At 32.6% G+C, this 16707-nt stretch overlaps 1 protein-coding gene across 3 annotated transcripts in view; it reads right to left on the reverse strand.

Annotated features, from left to right (window-relative positions):
- LOC135131081 (uncharacterized) overlaps positions 1 to 16707 on the reverse strand; it is a 782641-nt gene that overhangs the window by 306625 nt on the left and 459309 nt on the right. The window lies entirely within an intron of this gene.

Here is a 16707-nt window from a genome sequence, read left to right on the forward strand (position 1 = left end):
CAAAATTTTGAGATGACCTAATCAATTTTTTGGGGTTGATAAACATATACATTTCGATTAAAAAGTTACCGTGCTTATAATAACTTCAAAATGGCTGCAAGATTTCGAAGTAATCAGTTTTGCAATTCTTAATTTAAACAATAAAATAAATTGACTGGTTTATTAATTTTTCTGAGTCACCCTGTATAAGCAAATCTAAAAAAGTATGAATGCAATGATAAATTACACGTAATTTAATAATGATATTTTGCATGTTTTAGATATAATTTATTCGGAAAAATTTTAAGGTAACCTAATCAATTTTTTGGGGTTGATAAACATATACATTTCGATTAAAAAGGTACCATGCTTATAATAACTTCAAAATGGCTGCAAGATTTCGAAGTAATCAGTTTTGCAATTCTTGATTTAAACAATAAAATAAATTGAGACACCCTGTATAAGTAAATCTAAAAAATATTAATGCAATCATCAATCACACTGTGGCCAATTAAGATAGGATTTGTTCAGCAAAATTTTGAGGTGACGTCATCAATTTTTTAGGGGGATGAGCAAATACATTTTGATAAAAAATTTAGCATGCTTATGATAACTTTAAAACATCTGCAGGATTTCAAAGCATTCGGTTTTGTAGTTCCTGATTAAATCAATAAAATAAATTCAGCACATTCATTAATTTTTTTGAATCACCCTGTATTTTGCCATTACTATGCACTAAATAAAAAAATAATAAATAACATATGTTGAAATTTCTCAACAAAAATGTTAATTTCGACAAATATCAAACAGGAAAATAAAAGTAGCGTTTCGTTTTGCAATCCTCGACTTCGCCTCGGATAAAAACCATTCGTGGTGGAATTTTATAATTTACTAAATTTATGACATATAATTCCGGTCTTAGAACGACGCACATTTAATGACTGGTGATGGGTCCCTTGGTGGAGAGAGATTTTGGTAACTAATTTACATATAACGGGTGATCAAAAAGTTTTTAGATTACAGTTGGCCATGGAAATATTTGTCACGTTTTTGATAAAAATGTCATTCTATTTGTATTTCAATAATTTGGATTTTTTGTGTTGTTAGCCTGATATAATAAAGCAAAGCTACAAATCAGCAAAATTTTCAAAACCCTACGTTTAAAACGTTCGCAGTTAATTTTAGGTCCCTTGGTGTTTTATTTTCGGATAAATTTAAATGAATTTGGTATTTTGTTACTGGATGAACTTAAAAAAATCCTTTAAGCTTTTAGTATTTTATTTTTTAATTCGGGAGATCCTGAGTACCCATGGTGTATCATTTTGGGAGCCCGTAAGTTATTTGCCAAAATCCGCCTTATCTTAGCAGGCACTAGCCCCGCCCACCCACCCTTTCGTTTTTTAGAGGGTATGTCATTTGCCAAAATCAGTCTTATTTTAGTAGGTATACTAGCCCCGCCCACCCACCCTGTCGTTTCTTGGAACTTAAGTCATTTGCCAAAATTCACCTTATCTTAGCAGGTACTAGCCCCGCCCACCCACCCTCCCTTTTCATAGAGGGTATGTTATTTGCCAAAATCAGTTTTATCTTAGCAAGTACTAATGACTAATTTTTATAAAAAATGATCAAAATTTTGAAATATTACAAGCTTAGTTATATGCACAAGGCAGGAATTTTAACATCTTCTCTAGTGTTGAAGCGTTAATGTGCCATTTTCCAGACACCCGGTATAATCATTGCTTACGTGTTTTTTTTTGTACCTAATGTGAAATTCTGTTACGCTATTGTAAGTAGTATAACTTAATTTTCCACAAAACGTGTAAATTTATAAATATTTCGTAACCCTCCTCCCTCGAGTTTCAGCTTCTCCACCTCTCGAAAATTTAACAAAAACTTAAATTTCCCTGTGCGCTCCGGTACGGTTCACCAATCCCGAAGACTCCCATCCTCGCCGCCATCGCGAAGCCTCCGCCACCGCCACCGGCGGCGGCAGCGTCACCTCGATTCCAATTAAAAGCCGGCGTCCCCAGATCGTCGATAACCCGACTCGCTTCCTACATTCTTTCAGTGGCGTTCATTGAAAATGTATTAAAACCAAACAGCATCCAGCAGCGCAGCGGCGGCGGTGTGCCGGAAGCGGGGCGCGCTGCCAACGCCATCTCATGCATCTTTGATGCGACCCTCGATCCAACAATGAGGGTGTATGCACAATTTGCCGTGTTGACATAGTTTTAAAGCGGCGCAGCGTCCCGTGTTTGAGCACCGACCCCGTCATTACCGTCTGCAAATTTGTACGCGAATTCGTAATGACTGGCCTCGATTCGAGGGCACAAAGGGCATGGGCCGCCCTTTGACCTCGATGGATGCGTGGAAGGGTTTGTGTGCGGACTGTGGGGCAGCGTGCGCGGAAAAGTGCGCGAGAAGGGCTCGGATTGATAACTTCTCCGTTAAATGTGGACCTATATCTATAGCAGAATTGGAGATGGTCTACGTAGTAGGATCCATTTTTGCTATCCAAGTTTTTGTTCGGAAATTATGCACTCTACTACACTCTATCTACAGCCAAATTAAGTCGGATCATATCACCCATATCATGTTTGATTAAATCAGTTCAGGTCAGGTCAACTCAGGTCAAATCAGGTCGGATTAGCTTAAGTCTAGTCTGATCAAATCAGCTCAGGTGATTAGAACAATTTTGGTTAGAGTTTTACCATCCACATGATATTTCTAATATGCATACAAAATTTGACAAAAAACGATCCAGTATTTTCGAAGATTATTTGACTTGAATTTAAAAATTCTATTGATTTCCCAGATTCTAGAGATTTTAAAAAAATTACATAAAATTCCCAAAGATCCACAAAATTTTAACAATTCTAAAGTTCGTCTAGGTACCAAAAATTCTAGAGATGCTGGGAATTTAAAAGATTCGAAAAACTAGAAAGATTCAAATGGTTTCAAAGCCTCAAAGATTTTATATATCCTATAAGATTAAGGAGAATCGAAATTGTAAAGGTGGTAAAACTTCTAAATGATCAAAAATCTTTAAAATATTAAAGATCCTGAAGGTACTAAAGATCTTAGATATAGCCTTCAAATACTAGAGATTCTAGCAATGAAAAACACTTTAAACTAAATCTTGTTTATTCTAAAATATTCAAAATTTTCAAAGATTCTGAAGATTCAAAGGTTTCAAAGCTTCTAGAAGTTCTAGAGGGTTTCCACAGATTCCAGTGACTATTAAACTTTTAAAGATGATAAAATTCCTAAAGATCCGAAAAGTCTATTCTAGTGATGCTGAAAACTCGATATATGTACGGGGAGTTTAAAAGTTTGAAATCTTTAGAAATTCTATGTATTCTAAAGATAACAAAGCCTTCAAACATTCCATAGATTCTAGCATTTCCAGAATTCTAAAGACCTTAAAGACCCTATAAATCAGAAAAGATTCTAATATAAAAAAATCCCAAAGATGCTAAAGTTTCCAGGAAATCTAGATTTACTAAATATCTAAAGATTCTAGAAATTCTAAAGACTCTAGAAGTCCTGGTGTTTCCAAAATTTCCAAAGATTAGAAAGATTCGAAAAATCCTAACAACTTTGAGCACTCTTAAAGACTACTAAGGATTTTAAAGTAATCAAAAGTCCCAAAATTTCTAAACATTCTAAATTTAATTAAAATTTCTTTAAATTAGAAAGATTAGAAAAATTCCAATTGTAAGTATACTAAAGATACTACATACAAAAAAGGCTTAAAAATCTTAAAGATCCTGAAGGTATTAGAGATCCCAGAAATTCTCACTAGGCAGCCTAAAAATCCCGAAAATTGTGGAAATTGTAAAGATTCTAGAAATCCTGGTGATTCCAAACGTTCCAAAGATTTGAAAGATTCGAAAAATCCTATGAATTTTAAGCACTCTCGAAGGCAAAATCTGTAAAAACTGCAAAGACTCGTAAGGATTCTAAAGTAAGCAAAAGTTCCAAAACTTCTAAATATTCTAAAGGTTTCGAATATTCCAAAGGTTTTACAGATTCTAAAGGCATTCACGATTTCAGAGACTATTAAAATTGTAAAGATGATAAAATCTCTAAATATGCGAAAAGTCTTAAAAATTATAGAAATCTTCTAGGTATTAAAAAATTCTAGATATGCTGGAAATTTAAATGTTCTAAAGTTTCTAGAAGAAATTCTATGGATTCTAAAGATAACAAAAGTTCGAAAAATTCTAAAGGTTGCAAAGGCTTCAAACATTCGAAAAATTTAAAATCCTAAAATTCTAAAGACCACAAAGACTATAAATTAGTAAAGATTTTAATATAAAAAAATTTTAAAGGTCCTAACGATATTAGAGATCTCAGGAATTCTAGACATACTACTCCTGGTGATTCCTAAATTTCCAAAGACTCGAAAGATTCTTAAGATTTCAAAGCCTTTAAAAATTTCAAAGATTCTAATGACTCCATGTATTCAATAGAACTTAAAATTCCTTTAAATTAGAAAAATTAGACAAATTCCGTTGCAAGGATACTAAAAATTCTTAATGAATAAATGATTCTGAGATTCTACATATAAGAAAGACTTAAAAATCTTAAAAATCCTGAAGGTACTAGAGATTCCAGAAATTCTAGTTAAGCAGCCTAAAGATCCAGAAAATTGTAGAAATTCTAAAGATTCTAGAAATTCTTGTGAACAAAACTCGAAATAAAAGGACTCGGAGTATTCTGAGGACTGTAAAAACCGTAAAGACTCCAAAAGCTCTAAAAGCTATGGACATTCTACAGACTCTAAGACTTCTAGGTAATCAAAAGTTCCAAAATTTCAATGCTAATAAAAATCCGTAATTTAAAAAATTCTAGAGATGCTCTAGGTACTAAAAATTCTAGAGATGCTAGGAATGAAACCTAAAAATTTTAGAAGGCATTAGAGCTCCAGAAATTCTAGACAACCTAAGATCCTAAAGATTCTAGAACACTTTTTGATTATAAATTGTTCAAAATTTCCACGTATTCGAAGGACTCGAAAAATCCTAACCACTTTGAGCACTCTGAGGACGGCAAATGCTGTAAATACTGTAAAGACTCCTAAGGATTTTAAAGTAATCAAAAGTCCCCAAATTTCTAAATATTCTAAAGGTTTCGAATATTCCCAAAATTCAACAGGTCCTAAGCGGATTCCACCATTCCAGAAATTATTAAAACTGTAAAGATTATTAAATCTCTAAATATCCGAAAGTTTTAAAAATTATAGAGATTCTCTAGGTACTAAAAAATTCTAGAGGCGCTGGAAATTGAAATATTCTAAAGACTTTAGAAATTCTATGAATTCTGAAGACAACAAAGATTCCAAAAGTTCGAAAGATGCATAAGGTTTCAAAGCCTTCAAAAATGACAAAAATTCGAATGACTCAAGATATTCTATGGAATTTAAAATTCTTTTAAGTTAGGATGATTAGAAAAATTCCAATTATAAGTATACTAAAGATGCTACATACAAAAAAGTCTTAAAAATCTTAAAGATCCTGAAGGTACTAGAGACCCCAGAAATTCTAACTAGGCAGGCAGGAAATTGTAAAGATTCTAGAAATCCTGGTGATTCCAAACGTCCCAAAGATTCGAAAGATTCGAAAAATCCTATGGAATTTAAGCACCCTCAGGAGGTAAAATCTGTAAAAACTGCAAAGATTCGTAAGGATTCTAAAGTAATCAAAATTTCTAAATATTCTAAAGGTTTCGAATATTCCAAAGGTTTTACAGGTTCTAAAGGGATTCACGATTTCAGAGACTATTAAAATTGTAAAAATGATAAAATCTCTAAATATTCGAAAAGTTTTAAAAATTATAGAGGTCTTCTAGGTACTAAAAAATTCTAGAGATGCTGGAAATTCAAATGTTCTAAAGTTTCTAGAAAGAAATTCTATGGATTCTAAAGATAACAAAGATTACAAAAGTTTGAAAAATTCTAAAGGTTGCAAAACCTTCAAACATTCCAAATATTTTAAAAATCCCAGAATTCTAAAGACCCTAAAGACTCTATAAATTAGTAAAGATTTTAATATAAAAAAATCTTAAAGGACCTGACGATATTAGAGATCCCAGGAATTCTAGAAATTCTAAAGATTCTAGAACTCCTGGTGATTCTAAAATTTCGAAAGATTCTATACAACTTAAAATTCCTTTAAATTAGAAAGATTAAAAAAATTCCAATTGTAAGGATACTAAAAATTCTAAATGAACCAAAGGTTCTAAGATTCCACATATAAGAATGTCTTAAAAATCTTAAAAATCCTGAAGGTACTAGAGTTTCCAGAAATTCTAGTTAGGCAGCCTAAAGATCCAAAAAATTGTAGAAATTCTTGCGATCAAAACTCGAAAAAAAAGGATTCGGAGTATTCTGAGGACTGTAAAAACCGTAAAGACTCTAAAAGCTCTAAATGCTATGGAGATTCTAAAGACGCTAAGACTTCTAGGTAATCAAAAGTTCCAAAATTTCAATACTAATAAAAATCCGTGCTCTAGGTACTAAAAATTCTAGAGATACTAGGAATGAAACCTAAAAATTTTAGAAGGCATTAGAGCCCCAGAAATTCTAGACAACCTAAGATTCTAAAGATTCTAGAACACTTTTTGATTATAAAATGTTCAATATTTCCACATATTTGAAGGTATTTTATAGAATTTAAAATTCCTTTCAATTAGAAAGAGTAGAAAAATTCCAATTGTAAGTATACTAAAGATGCTACATACAGAAAAGACTTAAAAATCTTAAAGATCCTGAAGGTACTAGAGATCCCAGAAATTCTAACTAGGGAGCCTAAAAATCCCAAAAATTGTGGAAATTGTAAAGATTCTAGAAATCCTGTTAATTCCAAACGCTCCGAAGAATCGAAAAATCCTATGATTTTAAGCACTCTCAGGAGGCAAAATCTGTAAAATCTGCTAAGAATCGTAAGGATTTTAAAGTAATCAAAAGTGCCAACATTTCTAAATATTCTAAAGGTTTCGAATACTCCAAAAGTTTTACAGGTTCTAAAGGGATTCACGATTTCAGAGACTATTAAAATTGTAAAGATGATAAAATCTCTAAATATCCGAAAAGTCTTAAAAATTATAGAGATCTTCTAGGTACTAATTTTGAATTTCTAAGAAATTCAAATGTTCTAAATTTCCTACAAAGAAATTCTATGGATTCTAAAGATAACAAAGATTCCAAAAGTTCGAAAAATTTTAAGGTTCCAAAGCTTTTAAACATTCCAAAGATTTTAAAAATCCCAGAATTCCAAAGACCCAGAAGACTATAAATTAGTAAAGATTTTAATATAAAAAAATCTTAAAGGTACTGACGATATTAGAGATCCCAGGAATTCTAGACATACTAAAGATTTGAAAATTCTAGAAATTCTAGCCTTCAAAAATTTCAAAGATTCTAATGACTCCAGGTATTCTATAGTATTTAAAATTCCTTTAAATTAGAAAGATTAGAGAAATTCCGATTGCAAGGATACTAAAAATTCTAAATGAATAAACGATTCTAAGATTCTACATATAAGGAAGACTTAAAAATCTTTAAAATCCTGAAGGTACTAGAGATTCCAGAAATTCTAGTTAGGCAGCCTAAAGATCCAAAAAACTGTAGAAATACTTGTGATCAAAACTCGAAAAAAAAAGGACTCGGAGTATTCTGAGGACTGTAAAAACCGTAAAGACTCTAAAAGCTCTAGATGCTGTGTAGATTCTAAAGACTCTAAGACTTCTAGGTAATCAAAAGTTCCAAAATTTCAATACTAATAAAAATCTGTAATTTTAAAAATTTTAGAGGTACTCTAGGTACTAAAAATTCTAGAGATGCTAGGAATGAAACCTAAAAATTTTAGAAGGCATTAGAACCCCAGAAATTCTAGACAACCTAAGATCCTAAAGATCCTAGAACACTTTTTGATTATAAAATGTTCAAAATTTCCACATATTCGAAAAACACGAAAAATCCTACGCGCTTTGAGTACTGGGAGGACTATCTTAAGTAATCAAACGTTCAAACTTCCCAAAATTCTAAATATTTCAAATATTTCAAAAATTCTAGGATGGGTAGAAGGATTCTATAGATTCCAAAGAGATTTTTATATTTGTAAAGATGTTAAAATTTCACAAGATTCGTAAACAATTCTAAAGATCCTCTATGTACTAAAAATTAGTCGAAAAAATATGAAAGTAGCCAGTTGCCCACTGGACTTGATTACAATACTTCCTTATTTTATTTTTATTAAATTAATTTCATCAGAGCTGATCCTCACAGTTAGATCAGAGTAGTATAGACCTCACGAAACTTACCGTTTTGTTGAAGAAAACAAAATTTTGTAACTTGTAAATAATACACAAGTCAAGAAGATCAACAAACTTAAAAAAATAAATTCTATTATTGCATCTCTCGAACGTTAACAGTTCTCGGCGCACGAAATAATTTTGTTCAAAATGTAGTTCCTCAACCCCACGACCGTCCCCCTTCCCTCCTCTCCTCCGCCGTTCCCTCGTTTCGCCGAATCCCCGGCAAAAAGACGATGAGAAAGTTCTGTGACTTTTTTGCGTTTTCCCATCATCGACGCATTTTTAACGAGGTCTAGACACGAGCTCGCCGCTGACAAAGCAATATCTCTACCCTTTGTACTAAACGCAAATTGAACATGTTCGATTGAGGTTTTTGTCGATTTCGAGAAACTCGAAATGGTTTCGATTCGATGTTCCGCAATGCGCGCGTATCGCGATAGTCCATTAATTAGCGCGATAAGACGCGAGTCGAGGTTTTTCGGCAGGCGAGCTCTCGCGGGATTACGTGCCGACCTAAAAAATCCTTAATGATGGAAAGTTATTATAAATCATCCCCGAGTACTACACCTATTGATCGTCTGAAGGATATTGATAGTTCTATCGCGGCCAATTTTTCATCGAGAAAAATTAACAGACGAAATATGGATGGCAAAATATCATTATTTATGGTCGGAGAAAAAATACCGTGACAAATCCAAGGTGTTAAAGTCGTAAGTCTTCCGAACGTATGCCCGTCGATGTAATTTTTGATGGGTTCGACGCGGTGGGATGTTAATGCGGCTTGGGAATTAGTTAAAAATTGATTTCGTTGTGGTTTCGAAGCGAAGTTGGTGCTTGAGTTCTGCGATTTCTGCTTGCCGTGGTCCGATGGAGAGCGGGATAAAGGAAAATGAATGAGCTTTGTCACCTGAGAGTCGCAAAAGAATGTTTGAATGACATTATTCAATGACAATGCGTTACAATAGGAGCAGGTAACTGCGACCAATAAAGTGAAAATAATACAAAAATAACACTGCAGAGACTGAAAGACTCGCACAGGTTTGTCTTCGGGTGGTAAATTGTTTGTAACAGAATATGAATGACGCACGAACCCTAATTTTCCTACAAACGTATTTACTCGACCAAAAGTTGTTGCTATCGTTATTATTCTAATCTTTTGAGTAAACACACAAACAAGATCAGTAGAATTTTACTCCCAATAACAGTGGACTTAATAGTTTATTTTGAAGACACCTTATCTCTATAGGATTCAAAAGCTATAGTAGGTAATCTCTGAAACCGATTGTTGTCAAATTTTATATCCATGTTAGAAATATCGTGTTGATGGTAAACACTAATGAAAATTTCTTTGATCATGCCTACGACGTGAATTTCAAAATTTACAGTGTTATTTAATTTTTATAAAATTACCTACTCCTCCATTTGTAGTTTATGAATCCGTGTTGAGTTTTGGAAAAAAATCAAAATTATAAAACAACATTTTGCAATTTGATTTTGAATCTGCCAAACTGAATGCTTGCAGATGGTTTAAATTTATGGTAAGCATAATAAATTCTAATCAAAATATATTTGCTTATCCCCTCCAAAAAATTGATGAGGTCATCTCAAACTTTTGCCGGATAAATCTTATCTAAAATGTGCACAATATGATCAGTCTATATTTGTGATTTTTCACTGCATTCATATTTTTTGGATTTCCTTACATCTACATGGTGTCTCAGAAAAATTAATTACTAAATTGTTACGAAATAAATACCTAATCAGATTTTACTCGTTACTAAGGAAATTTGCAATTTAACACCTTTTAAATTTAACAAGTTTTTACAAGTTTAATCAGTCTTATCTTAGCAAGTGCTGGCCACGCCCATCCGTCACCTATTTTCGCAGGATTTATATCATTTGCCAAAATACTTAAGTATTAGCTTTACAAGTACTAGGCCCGCCCACCCGCCCTCTATTTTCTTAGAGGGTATGGCGTTTGCCAAAATCAGTCTTATCTAAGCAAGTACTAGCAAGTACTACCCTCTGAGAAAATAGGGATTGCTAAGATAAGACTGATTTAGGCAAATGACATATTCTTTGAGAAAATAGGGGCGGGTGGGCGGGCCTAGTACTTGTTAAGGTAAAACTGATTTTGCCCCTATTAATCTTGTACAAACTTGTGAAATTTAAAGGTGTTAAATTCCAAACTTGCATAGTAACGAGTTAACTTCCTAAATCTTTCCAAAATGTGCACAATGTGACGAGTTTTTACTTGTGATTTAACATCGCATTCATATGTTTTGATATATAGATATCAAAGGTTTGAAAGCTTCTAGACGTTCTGAAGGGATTCCATAGATTCCAGTAACTGTTAAAATTTTAAAAATGATAAAATTCTTAAAGATCCGGAAAGTTTTAAAAATTCTATAGTTGCTGAAAAACCTATACATATATGTACTTACTGGGACTTTAAAAGTTTGAAATCTTTAGGAATTCTATGTATTCTAAAGATAAGAACGATTTGAAAAATTCCAACAATTCTGTAAATTAGAAAAGATTCTAAAATAAAAAAATCTTAAAGATTCTGAAGATATTAGAGATCCCAGGAATTTTAGACTTACCTACTGAAGATTTGAAGATTCTAGAAATTCTAAAAAATTCTAGAACTCCTGGTGATTCCAAAATTTCCAAAGATTCGAAAAATCTTAACGACTTTGAGCACTCTGAGAACGGCAAAAGCTGTAAACACTGTAAAAACTTGCAAGGATTCTAAAGTAATCAAAAGTTCCAAAATTTCTAAATATTCCAAAGGTTTTCACAGGTTCTAACCGGATTCCACCATTCCAGAAAATATTAAAACTGTAAAGATTATAAAATCTCTAAATATCCCAAAGTTTTAAAAATTATAGAGATTTTCTTGGTACTAAAAAATCTAGAGGCGCTGGAAATTTAAATATTCTAAAGATTTTAGAAATTCTATGAATTCTGAAGACAACAAAGATTCCAAAAGTTCGAACGATTCATAAGGTTTCAAAGCCTTCAAAAATTTCAAAAATTCGAATAATTCAAGATATTTTATAGAACTTAAAATTCCTTTGACTTAGAAAGATTAGAAAAATTCCAATTGTAAGTACACTAAAGATGCTACATACAAAAAAGTCTCAAAAATCTTAAAGATCCTGAAGGTACTAGAGATCCCAGAAATTCTAACTAGGCAGCCTAAAAATCCAGAAAATTGTAGAGATTGTAAAGATTCTAGAAATCCTGATGATTCCAAGCGTTCCAAAGATTCGAAAGGCAAAATCTGTAAAAACTGCTAAGACTCGTAAGGATTCTAAAGTTTCTAGAAAGAAATTCTATGAATTATAAAGATAACAAAGATTTGAAAAATTCGAATAATTCTATAAATTAGAAAAGATTCTAATATAAAAAAATCTTAAAGATTCTGAAGATATTAGAGATCCCAGAAATTTTAGACTTACTAAAGATCTGAGGATTCTAGAAATTCTAAAGATTCTAGAACTCCTGGTGATTCCAAAATTTCAAAAATTCGAAAAATCTTAACGACTTTGAGCACTCTGAGAACGGCAAAAGCTGTAAACACTGTAAAAACTTGCAAGGATTCTAAAGTAATCAAAAGTTCCAAAAATTTCTAAATATTCCAAAGGTTTCGAATATTCCAAAGGTTTCACAGGTTCTAACCGGATTCCACCATTCCAGAAATTATTAAAACTGTAAAGATTATAAAATCTCTAAATATCCCAAAGTTTTAAAAATTATAGAGATTTTCTTGGTACTAAAAAATCTAGAGGCGCTGGAAATTTAAATATTCTAAAGATTTTAGAAATTCTATGAATTCTGAAGACAACAAAAATTCCAAAAGTTCGAAAGATTCATAAGGTTTCAAAGCCTTCAAAAATTTCAAAAATTCGAATGATTCAAGATATTTTATAGAATTTAAAATTCCTTTGACTTAGAAAGATTAGAAAAATTCCAATTGTAAGTACACTAAAGATGCTACATACAAAAAAGTCTTAAAAATCTTAAAGATCCTGAAAGTACTAGAGATCCCAGAAATTCTAACTAGGCAGCCTAAAAATCCAGAAAATTGTAGAGATTGTAAAGATTCTAGAAATCTTGATGATTCCAAGCGTTCCAAAGATTCGAAAGGCAAAATCTGTAAAAACTGCTAAGACTCGTAAGGATTCTAAAGTTTCTAGAAAGAAATTCTATGAATTATAAAGATAAGAAAGATTTGAAAAATTCGAATAATTCTATAAATTAGAAAAGATTCTAATATAAAAAAATCTTAAAGATTCTGAAGATATTAGAGACCCCAGGAATTTTAGACTTACTAAAAATTTGAAGATTCTAGAATTTCTAAAGATTCTATAACTCCTGGTGATTCCAAAATTTCCACAGATTCGAAAAATCCTAACGACTTTGAGCACTCTGAGAACGGCAAAAGCTGCAAACACTGTAAAAACTGGGAAGGATTCTAAAGTAAAAAATTTCCAAAATTTCTAAATATTCTAAAGGTTTCAAATATTCCCAAAAATTCAGCAGGTTCTAAACGGATTCCAAGGTTTCAGAGAATGTTAAAATTGTAAAGATGATAAAATCTCTAAATATCCGAAAGTATTAAAAATTATAGAAATTCTCTAGGTATTAAAAAAATTCTAGAGGCACTGGAAATCTAAAAACTCTAAAGATTCTAGAAATTCTATGGAGTCTGAAGTAAATATATTACATATAAGAAAGGCTAAAAATCTTAAAGATCCTGAAGGTACTAGAGATCCCAGAAATTCTAATTAATCAGCCTAAAAATCCCAAAAATTGTGCAAATTGTAAAGATTTTAGAAATCCTGGAAATTCCAAACGTTCCAAAGATTCGAAAGATTCGAAAAATCCTATGGACTGTAAAAACTGCTAAGACTTGTAAGGATTATAAAGTAATCAAAAGTTCCAAAATTTCTAAATACTTATTCTAAAGGTTTCGAATATTCCAAAGATTTTACAAGTTCTAAGCGGATTTCACCATTCTAGAAATTATTAAAACTGCAAAGATGATAAAATCTCTAAATATCCAAAAAGTCTTAAAAATTAGAGAGATCTTCTAGGTACTAAAAAATTCTAGAGATGCTGAAAATTCAAATGTTCTAAAGTTTCTAGAAAGAAATTCTATGGATTTTAAAGATAACAAAGATTTGAAAAATTCGAACAATTCTATCTAATTAGAAAAGATTCTAATATAAAAAAAATCATAAAGATTCTGAAGGCATTAGAGATCCCAGGAATTCTAGACTTACTGAAAATCTGAAGATTCTAGACTTTGAGCACTCTGAGAAGGCTGTAAACACTGTAAAAACTTGCAATGATTCTAAAGTGAAAGAAGTTCCAAAATTTCTAAATATTCTAAAGGTTTCAAATATTCTCAAAATTCACCAGGTTCTAAGCGGATTACTCGATTTCAGAGATTGTTAAAATTGTAAAGATGATACAATCTCTAAACTATTAAAAATCATAGAAATTCTCTAGGTACTAAAAATTCTAGAGGCACTGGAATTTTAAATACTCTAAAGATTCTAGAAATTCTATGGATTCTGAAGTAAAAATACTACATATAAGAAAGACTTAAAAAACTTAAAAATCGTGAAAGTATTAGAGATTCTAGAAATTACAGTTAGGCAACCTAAAGACCCAAAATATTGTAGAATTTCTTGTGCAGAAAACTCGAAAAAAGAAAAGGACTTTGAGTACTCTGAGGACTGCAACAACTGTAAAGGCTCTAAAAACTCTAAATGCCGTGGAGTTTTTAAAGATTCTAAGACTTCTAGGTAATCAAAAGTTCCAAAATTTCAAAAGTTCTAAAGGTGTCAATACTAATAACAGTCCGTAGTCTTAAAAATTCTAGAGATGGTCTAGGTACTAAAAATTCTAGAAATGCTAGCAATGAAACCTAAAAATTTTAGAAATTATTTGGATTCCAAAATTTGAAAATGGGGAAAGATCGAAAAAGTTTCAAAGTCTTTAAAAATTTCCAAGATTCTAATGACTGAGATATTCTAAAGATCTTAAAAATCTTATAATTTGAAGTATTATGGAGATTCCAATTGTAAGGATACTAAAGATTCTAAATGAATCTAAAATTCTCCTTATCGGAAAGATTTAAAAAATATTAAAAATCTCAAAGACACTAGAATCCCAAAAATTCTAAACAGCGAGGCTAGTACTTGGTAAAATAAGAGTGATTTTGCCAAATAAAATAGCCTCTAATAAGAAGGTAAAGAAAGGGTGGGCAGGGCTAGGACTTGCTAAGATAAGACTTATTTCGGCAAATGACATATCCTCTGATAAAATAGGGGGCGGGTGGGCGGGCCAAGTACTTGTTAACATAAAACTGATTTTGCCGCTATTAATCTTGTAAAAACTTGTAAAATTTAAAGGTGTTAAATTGCAAATTTCTATGGTAACGAGTTAAATTCCTAAATCTATCCGAAATTCGCAAAATGTGATGAGTTTTTACTTGTGATTTATCATCACACTCATATTTTTTAGAATTGCTTTAACAGGTGGCTTAAAAAAAATAAATGTGTCAATTTATTTTATTGATTATATCAGGACCGGCTCACTCCATTTTTCCAGAAAATTTTGGGAATTGAATACTGTTATTTTTAGCATTACAGTGGACCAATCCAAGGTGATATACGTGTCCTTGCAAAAATGCTGAAAATGTTTCACTGTACTTTAGGTGCGAGGGAAGTTCTGTCGAAACAGCTTTTGACCAATTTTTTATTAATAATTTAGTTTCTCAGGAACAGCAATAGTTTATTTTTAATAACATCAGCAAATGCTCGCTACGCTCGCATCATTAACATGTTTTTTTAGGAGTTTATTCTTCTTATAAAAGTAATTAAGAAAGAATCTGGGCGAAGTTACCTAGGTTTTGGTGTTCTAAGAAATCTCCAAACTTATTATCCTAAAAATGTTTAAAATGCGAGCGCAGTGAGCACGTTCAGTATTCGTAAACATTTTCAAGATTCACTTTTTAAGACAATAAAAAATCTCTGATAAATCGTCTGATAAATTTTTAGAAAAAAATATCACTGAAGAAATCTGACCTCACCCAACCCACCCTGACAAGCATTAGTTCACCCTTTTGAGTTTGAGGAAAGTACTGCATAAATTCCCGGTGCCGATTTTTTGTTTTAGTTTCATTATCCCGCTTAAATTTTCGACACACCAGTGAGATTTTACACCAATTCTTTAACTAAAAAATCTATAATATTGTGATATTTGTGACCCCAATTTGGAATTTGTCGTTCCAACAAAAGCACAAACTAATCTATGATCTATTTCAATGTTATCCGTACATCTAGACACCCATACATTCCAAACCACTTCCTTCCACCCATTTACTTCTTGCGATTTGCGAACTGACCATCCATTACCTTCAAGCCCATGCACCCATAAAACCCCCACCCTCCGCACCCACCCCCAGCAATTACCGGCAATCCGTCCTCTACCTGACGATCATCCGCTGCGAAAGCTCAGCGGAGCGAAACTCTTGCGTAAAATTCGTCTTCTTTCGGCAAACATCTTAGGGCTATTTGTACCATCGCGGCCCACACCGCAGCGAACCCGTTCTGGGCCATTGTGATTTGACTGACATTTGAGCCGGTCGGGAGAAAGTCGGATGGATGTCGTAATTAGTGTAGAGTAGAGCAGAAATCTCAGTCGCGTTTTGTAATAACGGAATTCCAGTTTGGTTTGCGTTTCGTTCGGACGGATTGGGAATAATGCGAGGGACCAGGTGTGCTGGGCCCGGTGCAGGTACGGACCGGGAGACAGCAGGGAACCGCCGTGATTGACAGCTCGGATCGCGGCGGCTTTGACGGCCGAGGAGGGTTAATGAAGGGGGCAGGGGGAGTAGGGCTGGGACCACCAAGTAACGGATCTCGGTAAATTATTTTGTCAACGGGGTGGAGCGGCGGTGGGTGGAAGTAAATTTTTACGTTATTTATATTATTATGATTATTATTTTTGACGTTTTATCTGGATTTGAATTGGGCTCAAGCATGTAGCTGAAGCTTTAAACATTTCGTGTGATGTTGGACAAAAGTACAAGGCCAAGGACGCAAAACTAAATTTTTGACATTTATTGCTTTCATGCAGGCAGAGTGTTAACATCAGCAGTCCCTCAGGGTTCTGTTCTAGGTCGGATACTTTTTTCATTATTTGCTAATGATATTGGCTTTAGTCTAAGGAGAAACTTTGTTGTATTTGCTGATGATATAAAGATTTATAGAGCAAGCTGCAGTGAGAAAGACACTTACATAACTTGCATAATTTTTTTGATTTTCCTTAGCAACAGGTATTCTCAAATATTGTTAAACCAAGTTCTGGTGTTTTAATCTCAAAGGGACT

This window comes from Zophobas morio, unplaced genomic scaffold (assembly GCF_036711695.1).
Source record: "Zophobas morio isolate AGI-343-1 ecotype UQ-CSIRO unplaced genomic scaffold, CSIRO_AGI_Zmor_V1 ptg000018l, whole genome shotgun sequence".
Classification (NCBI taxonomy): Eukaryota; Metazoa; Arthropoda; class Insecta; order Coleoptera; family Tenebrionidae; genus Zophobas; species Zophobas morio.